This window comes from Phodopus roborovskii, unplaced genomic scaffold (genome assembly GCF_943737965.1).
Source record: "Phodopus roborovskii unplaced genomic scaffold, PHOROB, whole genome shotgun sequence".
NCBI lineage: Eukaryota > Metazoa > Chordata > Mammalia > Rodentia > Cricetidae > Phodopus > Phodopus roborovskii.
In genome coordinates, this window is record NW_026126563.1 from 9,027,254 (window position 1) to 9,037,091 (window position 9,838).

The following is a 9,838-nucleotide window of genomic DNA, read 5'->3' on the forward strand; positions in this document are numbered from 1 at the left end:
ACCCAAGATTGAGATGCCAAGAATACAAAACATCGACCAGGCAGTGGTGGCACAAGCTGTTAATCCCAGCACTCAAGAGGCAGAGGCAGGTGGATCTCTGAGTTCAAGGCTAACCTGGTCTACAGAGTGTGTGCCAGGACAGCCAGGGCTACACAGAGAAACCCTGTCTCAAAGGGAGAAAGAGAGAGGGCAAAGTAAAAAAAAAAAAAAAGCCACAGAATATTTGTAGGAGATCTCAGAGCCCTGGGGAGCCACTGTTGTAAAGAAGTGCTAGTCCCATGGATAAGCACAACACAGAGGCTTCTGGAAAGGCCATAGGAGCTGCTGCCAGGCTCATGGGGCTAGAGGAAGCCCCCACTCCTCTGTGTGTAAGTGACAGCTTCCGTGACCTGTGATAATCTCTCTTAGTAATTGATGGCCCTGACGCACCCACAAGCCTAACCAGGCAAAAATAAGCATCGTGGGGACTTAATGGCATCTAATGGGATGAGGGGATGATAGGGTTTGCCTACAGCACTGCCTTCCAAGGTGTGGCCCAGCCAAAGACAAGATGGTTCCAGTGCCAACTGGTATGACTCACTTGGACTTAGAGTATCTCTAAGCAAGGCATTGGCATTTGTAAACTGTTAAACACTCCAAGAACCTGAGTTCATTCTCCTACTACCCCCTACCAAGAGGAACTGAGATGCCCTAGAGCAGATTCCAATTGGGGGGTGTGTGTGTAGAGACTGGAGAGAGCAGACGCCAGCCCCACTCTCAGGTAAGATGAGACCACTAAGTGGAAATACTTAGATGAATAGAAATGGGTTAATAATTAAGACAGAGCTAGCCAATAAGAAACTAGTACCTGGCCAACAGCAGTGTATCTAATACAGAGACTCTGTGTATTATTTGGGGCTGGCGCCGCGGTGGGTCCAGGCTGCCAGAAAAACTACTCTTGGGGAAAGGGGGTTAAGGTTTCCAGACAGGGTTCTCTGTGTAGCCCTGGCTGTCCTGGAACTCACTCTACAGACCAGGCTAGCCTTGAACACTGAGATTCACCTGCCTCTGCCTCCCGAGTCCTGGGATGAAAGACGTACAAGAGGCGCCACCACCCGGCTAGATTCCAACCTTCACAAGTCCTCAGGATCCCTGGGGATCTGGTTGGAATGTAGATTCTGATCTGGAAGGCCTCTGGGTACTGAGAACACCAGGCCCAGCAAGTCCCAGCAGCTGCTAAGCTGCTCACAGTAGAACGTGCTTTGAGTAGCAAGAAGTGTGAAGAATTTTAACCCAGGATCAGTGAAAATAAGCCTTCCTCACTGCTTCATGGGGAGGACAGACATTGATTTACCATTTTCTCCTCCCTGCCAAGCCCAGGCTAGCCTCCAACCTGTGATCCTCCTGCTTCAGCCTCCCAAGTGTTAGGATTACAAGGTGTGTGTCACCACACCTGGCAACAAGTGCTCTTCCAAGCCTTACAATTGACGTAGGTTGACACAGTTGGCAGAAATAAGGAAGCCAGAGGCAGGGGCTGTTTTAAGGTGGAGCTATAAAAGTTACCTTCGCTCAATGCCTGTTACCTGCCTTGTCCATGTGAAATCTCTGCATTTGGAAAAGTGGACATCCTTAATCTACATTCATTTTATAATAAAGTTGAAGTTCATAAAGGTGAACTAATTTCCCCTGTGGTTTGATTGCTGGCTGGAATTTGAACTTTGTTTGTCAAACTCCAAATTCCCTTTGCCTTCCTGCAGCGTACTTCACCGTTAGTTACACCAAGTGAGAAATTAGGGTTAGGTAAGTCAGATTCATGTTCTCAACCTGCCCTACACGCTGGAATGAAACCCATCACGTGACAGGGTGGGACGGGGGTGGGGGGGGCATCAGATCCCTCAAGCTCTCTAGGTCATCCAAATGCACAGCCACCCCTGAGAATCACCGCTTTAGCCAGGCTCTGATAAGTGGGGCAGCTGAGACACTCTCTGGTGGATGAAGTGCCAATCCTGTCAGAGTCCAAACTAGCACATCTCCATGCCTACCCTGGAACTCTGTCCAATGGGCTGGCTAAACAAAGTGATGTTTCGGGAAGAAGCAGACTCAGAGGAGGATGGGAGCGGGGTTACCAGGGGAAACTGTGGAGAGAGGAGCTGAGAATTCAAGACAATCTGAGCAACAACACACATTTAGGAGCTGCAAGATTCAGAGCACCTGAAACGTTTGCCAAGCCCAAATCATTACAGTTAAGAACCCTCCACTCATCCATGAAATCTCTGGCACTCACTCCGCAGGACACAGTGGGTAACAAGAGGGTGGTGATGGGTGGTGGCTCAAGAAAAATGGCGCGAGCCTAAGGGGCAAGAAAGCTTGCAAACCGAGCACAGAAGTCACATTGGGGCTGAGCAAAGGGATAATGGCAGGAGACTTTACTTCACAGAGAGCCACCAAAGCAGAGTGTGAGCAAACAGCCGCCACTAGGAACCCATGCTTTGAGATCTGATCTCTAAGACTGAGATTGTTCTTCAGTTAAGGCAGGGCTAGAGCAGCTGAATGGGAACACGGTGTGTTTGCAGGTCCCTACCAGGGGCTCTGGGCACCAGCGCTCGTGTAACCGAGTTGAGGAACTGAGTCTGCAAACAACTTCTCCAGTAGAAATCTCAGATATAAACTGAGAAACGTCCCAGTGGCCCTCACATGGCCCACAGCTTGCCTTATGTGACCTCACTTCCCCCTTCAAAGACTGCCGTGAGCATTGCTTTAAAGTGAGCTTTTCCTGTTTAAATATATGAGGTAAAAAGCTATCGAGAATCTGTTGAGTTTAAATGGTAACCAGATCACTGTCTAAGAATATAAAGGTCTAGGATTCTACAAAAATGTGATGTGAAAGGAGCCAGAACTCCAACTGATATTGGGCATTCTAAGTTTTCCATTACTGTAACAAAACACCTGAGGCTGGGTGCTTTATAAAAACACCAGATCACCATAGACTTAAGTGGCCAGTTCAAGAACTAACGATGCAATGATTGGTCCTGTCTCAATTTGGCTGAAAGGCAAGAACTAGATCATTTGCCAGAAGTCCTGCTTGCTTTGACGGTAACACCAGCCTTGGCAGCTGTCAACAGTAGGGAAGGAAGAGGAGGAAGAGGAGAGTGATCTAACTTCCAACAACCTTTCATTCAGGCTGTACATCCAGCAGATATTAAACCCACAGCTGGAATAACCGTGAAGAGCCTACGCCAGCAGCTGCCTCCGTGGCTTCAGTCTAACCCACATCCTCCCCATTCCAGCCGGACCGTGTGAGGGGGCCCCAGGTGCCCAGAGGGTCCCATTCCTGTCACATCTTGTCTTTCCAAACCAACTGCCAAGGAAAGCTTCCTTCCTCATGTCCCTCACAAGGAACTGCCTCACTGGCCGGTGAGCTAGCCTCTGGTGAGACAGGGCTCTGAGAAGCTGTGGGCTTCTCACTTCCCAAAGCCCTGACCTCCCCCCACTCCCCCTCATCCTTATCTGATCAGATTGAACCTCATCCTTGACTGACCAGAATAAAGACATTCTCTCCCTAACTAACCCCTTTTTGCTCCTCGTTCAGAGACAACGTTTTAACCACCACCACCAACAAAGCAGCAACGGGACATTGCTAGTGAGCACATCCCCTTTGTCAAAGGTACCCAGCACCCCTCTTTCGTGTCATCTGCCTGAATCGCGTTTCCAGAAACGCATATATATCTAAAACGTAAGTGACAGCCCCTTAGACGTCGTGCATTTGTACAGCGAGCAGCCTTCGTAGCTTTAAGCACTAGCCAAAGACACGAGAGACCTAGTTTAAATACCAATTATGAGTATCCGAGGAAAGCTGTGGGGAGAACTGAGGTTCCTTGCTGTTCTGATTTGTGCTCGTTGGAGCTAACTACTGTACTGCACTGAAGAGAGAAAAGAAACTGTGGTGCATCCATGTCCCTGCCGCCAGCATGCTCCCCTAGCAGGGGCAAGGGCAGGCAGTGGAGGCTTCGGCGGGACCTTTGCACTGTGAACCTGCTGTCCCCAAGACACCATGTCAAGAGAACACCTTCCACAATGCGAGCCCACGTGGCGTTCTGGGTCAGTAATCGATTTAACTCTCATCTAAAGCCTTCTCCCTGACTGTTTACCAAGCCCAAATATCCTTGGACCCAAACAGGCTGCATAGGAATATTCCACTGCGGCTTTTGCTTCTCTTGTGGGGTGGGGAGAAGGAACGAGAATGTCCTTCCCTGCCCTCCGGGACAAGGTGCTCAGATGCAGAAGAACCTTGGAGACATTGTCTGCAGAACCCCGTGTGGTCACTGCCCACTACATAAGCAGACTATTTACAAAGTTAAATTGCCTGTGGAAGGGTCAGTATCAAGCAGTGTTGGGCTAGGTTCTAAGCCAAGGGAGTATTTAGGAATATGCACACATGTATGATATCATAGGAAAACATTAAACTGCCTCTGGCCAGCTTTGCCCTCCCCTCTTCCCACTTCTCCATCTAATCCTTGACTCCTCTCACATTATATATCTAACGGACTTTCCTAAAATTATTCTGGAAAGAGACATTCGTCATGAATAAAGAGAGCTGTTGGATCCTAACCTGGCTGTCCAACCCCTTCCACCCAGGGTGGGAATGCACAACATTTAAAGACAGAGTGTTTGAGATCTGGGCTGTAACCTGGGCTGACCTCAGACTCACTATCTTATGCCTCAATGTCCCGAATGTTGTGGTTACAAGAGTGTGCGGCCACACCCAGGAAGCATTAGAAGACAATACCAGAATAGTTTGCTGGACCTGTGTTTTTTACCTGGTCAGCAAGGAATACATTGTTTTCCATTCATGAGAAATTCAAATAGATTTGGACTAAAGAGAACTTTCTGGGGCAGAGTCTCCAGGAGAGAGGAGAGCAGGGAGCTCAGAGTTGCTTGCTTGTTTTGTTTGCTTGTTTGTTTTTGTTTTTGTTTGTTCTTGTAGCCAAATGGAAGGAAGGAAGATGGGCTGGAGAGCAGAGACAATGTCCTGCTAGAGGGCTCTCAGAGCAGAAGGGGTGGGAAGGGGGGGGGGTACATGCATGGCCAGGACAGCAGTTGTGGATTAGCATTCTATAGAGGAAGCTTGGCTTCCTGGCCAAGGGCACTGAGGGCCCTGCAGGAAGCGCTGAGTTAAGACATTGATGGAGCTATGCATTGGAAAGGCTGTCTTAAGTCACCAGGGACCCACCCAGGCTCCCAGAGGTTCCCAGCCCTCTCTCTGATTTTCCCATGGGTTCTCCCCAATGCCACAGCATCTGGAGAGAGCTTGAGATCTTATCCAATGGTTTGTTTTTGGTTTGGGAGTGTTTGTTTGTTGTTACTTTGTTTTTTGTTATGTTTTTGAGACAAGGTTTCTCTATGTATCCCTGGCTGTCCTGGAACTTACTATGTAGACAAGGCTGGCCTCAAACTCACAGACATTCACCTGCCTCTGCTAGTGCTGGGATTAAAGGTGTGAGCTACCACCCCAGGCAACTTGGGGAGATTTTGACGTTGTTCTCTGAACTGCACCCAGTCTGAGGACAAGAGGAGGAAGAGAGAACCGTGGGAGGGATCGTGGGAGCCAACCAGCGCTGAGAGATGGGTAGGCAGAATAGGGCCCACCATGCACCAGGGGCGGCTTTACATACATCACCCTTTCTCCCAATTCCTAAAGGACCCACTTCACAGCGAGAAGTCCGAAGTTCTGAAAGGGTGACACATCTAGGTGACACAGGGACAAAACCAAGATTCAAACTCAGGTTTGGTTGCCTTGGAAACGCATATCCTTTGTATTGCCTGACTCAGGGCTGCATTTTGTGACCTGCACTTGAGGTGTGGCTTTCCATGGCTGGAGCAGAGGCCAGGGAGGAAAGGAGAATGCAGGGGAAATGGCCCTCTGTCCAAAGCACTTGCTCCCTCCACTCCCCCAACCCGGTTAGAGCCTGAGAAAGATGGCTCAGGGGCACTGGAGGATGCAACTCCAGTACATACTGCACGGCAACCGTGACGACTGGTTTCATGAATGAATTAAGCAGACCGACAGGCAGAAGTTGGCAATAGTGGACAGTGCTAGAACTCTGACAGTCCAGACTTCAGACAAGTTACCTCAGCTCTCTGAGTCTTGGGTTCCTCACTTGCAAAACAGTAATGATGATACCACAGAGGGTTTTTGCTTAGTTTTCTGTTATTTTGTTGGGATTTCAGGGTTGTTTGGGTTGGGGTTTATTTTTTTTTGGGGGGGGGTGATTTTTGCAGTACCAGGTCTTAGGGCCTGATGGATGGAAGGCAATTGCTTTACCAGCCCAGCATTCCATGCAGGGAATGTGAGGTGATTAAATGTCTCATGCCTGCCAGGTGTTTAGCACAATGCTGGCAGCTAAAGGAAACACTCAACCCTTTTTAGGTCATCCTTACCATTTTTATCACTATCATTTATCATTATTATTATTATTGTTGTTGTTGTTGTTGTTGGAAATTGTGGTCCATTTGCATAATGAACACCAGAAGAAAAAAAAAGATTCCTTTCATTCTCAAAGCTGGCCCCACACCAGCAGCAGGATGACCAGAAGAGTTCATTTTCTCCTTATTTTACCAGGGAAAAATGTAAAGGGAGGTTTGCCTGAATCTCAAAGTTCTCATAGTGAACCTGGGCTCACCAGCTCCCCCCTGGGATCAGCAGAAGGCACTGGAGAGGCCCCCTGCAGAGAAGGAGCCCAGTGGTCTGGCACACGTCCAGCGGGTGGAGCCCAGAGTCCTGGGCGGAGGGAGGATAAGGAGAACCGGCACATCCGCGGGTGGGCAGGGAGACCCTCTTGCAGCAGGAAGGCTTTTTTCCTAATTCTTTGTTCACAGCAGTGCCCCCCCCCCCCCGGACCTTACTATATTCCTGCCATGGTGGAACAAGCCACAAAACAATGGAAGAATGGGAAGAAAGGGACTTTTCATTTCAGGGTTAAATTCTGCTGTGGACATTTGTGTTTGTGTGAAGTCCATCCTGGGCTTATCACCCCAAAGAGAGACACAAGCAGGGAAGCTTTTGTGGGTTTTGTTTGTTTGCTTGCTTGTTTGTTTTTGCACAGGCAACAGGTAGCTAGTTTCCAGAAATAACTTGTATTCACCTTGTCCCTACTCCCTGTCCCGTTGAGCCTTGCTGTCTCTGTCCTCATACCAAGGCAGAAGTGTCAACTAACTCCAACATATTTCCATCACAAGGGAAGCCACTTCACTCCAAGCCTGCACCCTGTGGCTTGCTGTTTAAAGGGCGCAATGTGGATCCTTTGTGGTGACAAATCATTCCAGGAGCATGTCAAGGTAGGGGTAGGAAACGGCATAGAGGAGAAAAGGTGAATTCAAGCTTGGTTATCACGAAGTAAAGCCCCTGGGATGCTTGTGGGAGCGTCACAGAACCGTTGGCACCGGGTCAAGAGAAGAGAAAGCAGGGCAGAGACCTAGGACGCTGAAGTCAGCCATCCCCCACCCCACCCCACCCCACCCCCACCCGGTGTTGTTCTGGCTTTGGTGGCTTGAGTGGGAGGAGAAATGGAGTTAGTTCACCGACCTGAAGAGCAGACTGGGTATAAAAGGGTGAGGTGCCTCTCCTGCGCCACCTCTCCCTTCAAGAGAGCCTGGCCACTCTTTATCAGGCACTGCCTTCTGCCACCACCGGGAAGCCAGCCGGAGGGTAAGTACCCAACTCATTTCTGTTAACTCCAGAAGCTTGTCTTAGCCCCCTTTAATCTTTAAAGACAGAACACAGGTTTAAATTTAGATTGAATTTCAATTTAGATGCGTCTAACTCCTGGGACTATTATTATTATTATTATTATTATTATACTGCAATGCTACAAGTTAGTGGAAGTCACTGCAACATTGATGTACATGCATAGACTGCACCTTGGTCATGCTTGCTTCACTCTCTGTCCTCCCCTCTTGCCTCCCCATTTCCAACTCTGTTCCCTTTTAAATGGTGATCTGTGTCTCTAATGGTTGGACCTGAATAGCTGGTGTCCAAGTAGACTAGACATTCCCCAAAGCCACAATCCTCTTCCCAGGAGCTTAAAAGTTATGCCTCTGTCATGATTCCTGGGGAGGTAGGAAGCTGTGCTGGGCTGGTGTGGGAGAGAGCTCCCACAGGGTGCCCACTCTTTACTAAACAGCCTGGACTAAACAACACGATAAGTTTCATCAGCCTGTGCTCTTGGAAAAAAAAAAATAACAAAATTGGCAAGGGTGTTTTTTTGTGACTCACCAGAAAACGGGGTACTGGGAGCAGCCCTTCCCAGTCCTGGGCTTAGGGTTCTTGTGCATGTGCTGTCCTGCTAACAGGACTGTGCTTGTGTGCCCATCGGGAACTCCATCAGTCACAAGGGCAGCCAGAGGCTTGGTGGCTTCCTGCGGCAAGCTCTGAACCTGCACTATTCCAGGCTCCTAGGAGTGGTGTCTGCGGAGAGGCTGAAATGCCTGCCAGGGTTCTTTCTTTCTGATTACAGCTCTAAGGGGGACTGAGCAGTGCCTGCCATTATGATCAGAAACGACCTAAAGATTAGACAAAGCAGCAAAGAACTGTCAGCGCATGAAGTCTTTTTGCCATGGCAGAAACACTTGGTATTATTTGAAGCAATACTAGAGGCGTGGAAAATTGAGGGCTTTCAGGCCTCTCCCATTGTACCGATTACCAGTACACGCCTCCATACAGTGAGCTCCATTGTGTGTAAGAAAACAGGGAAGATGGATTGAAGTGAGACTTTCACATTTGTCTCAGGTTAAATACTAAGCGCTGCGTCGTTCCACAAGTGATCTGGGCTCTCAAACACTCTCTCCAGCTCCTGCCAGCAGGTGCACCATGTCCAGCTTCCAGAACATTCTTGAAGGCTAACTCCTAGCTTTGTCAGGAATGCACCAGAGGGGCTGGCTTTGGGGAATGGCTGGTGATATGTTTAACAGACAGTAATTGATCCCAGAGAGGGCTCAGAGCCCTTTCTTTTTCGGGGTTTGACCTGATGCCCCATAGTTACTTCAAGGTGACTGTGAAATTCCGGCTACTGTGGCCTGCTACCCACTTCAGAACCTGCCATGCAGAAGTAGATACTGCCTCTTGTTGGCTTAAGTAGAACCCTGGGTGACACTACCTTGCCTGACCCCAAACCAGAAGGCAGAAAGCACAGGACTTACGCCTGCATAAATAAGCTGGCTCTGCTTGCCATGGCCGGGTAGACTTCAGAGACACCACTGAGCCTCAGTTTTCTATAACCTGAAGTTTCAGCCATGAGGTCTCTAAACCCCGTCTTGTTCACATTCCGTGTATTTCTGTCTCTAAGAAAGTACCGATGCCGACTTTTCAGAGCCAGTTCTTCTAACTGTGTGTGCAGAGGAAGGCAGGGAACAGGGGAAGCTGTAGGCGCTCATCCTGAGGAGTCGGGCGCCCTACCCTGGTGTTTTCCTTTTCTTCTGCTCTCAGCCCTCTTGGTTACTCCTCCTCCTCCTCCTTCTTCCTTTTCCCCACTTCTTAGCATAGTATAAGATCCTTGCCATGGGACTGCTTGGTGTTGCCTCAGACCAACTAAAATTGCTCCATATTGCAAACACCAAAAACACTAGTGCTGGCCAGGTAGCTTACCATGAGTGCACGCGCATGCACACACACACACACACACACACACACACACACTTTTTTCCATAAGATATATCAGAAATATTTTCCACAACTGTGGATTCTTCAGGTCTCTTTGGTAAAGTTTCCAGGTTTCAGACCAAGTCAGTAGAAGAATGTGAAAATAAAATAAATGAAAGAGGAAGAGACAAACATCACACATAGAATATTCTAGAACTTCTGGGT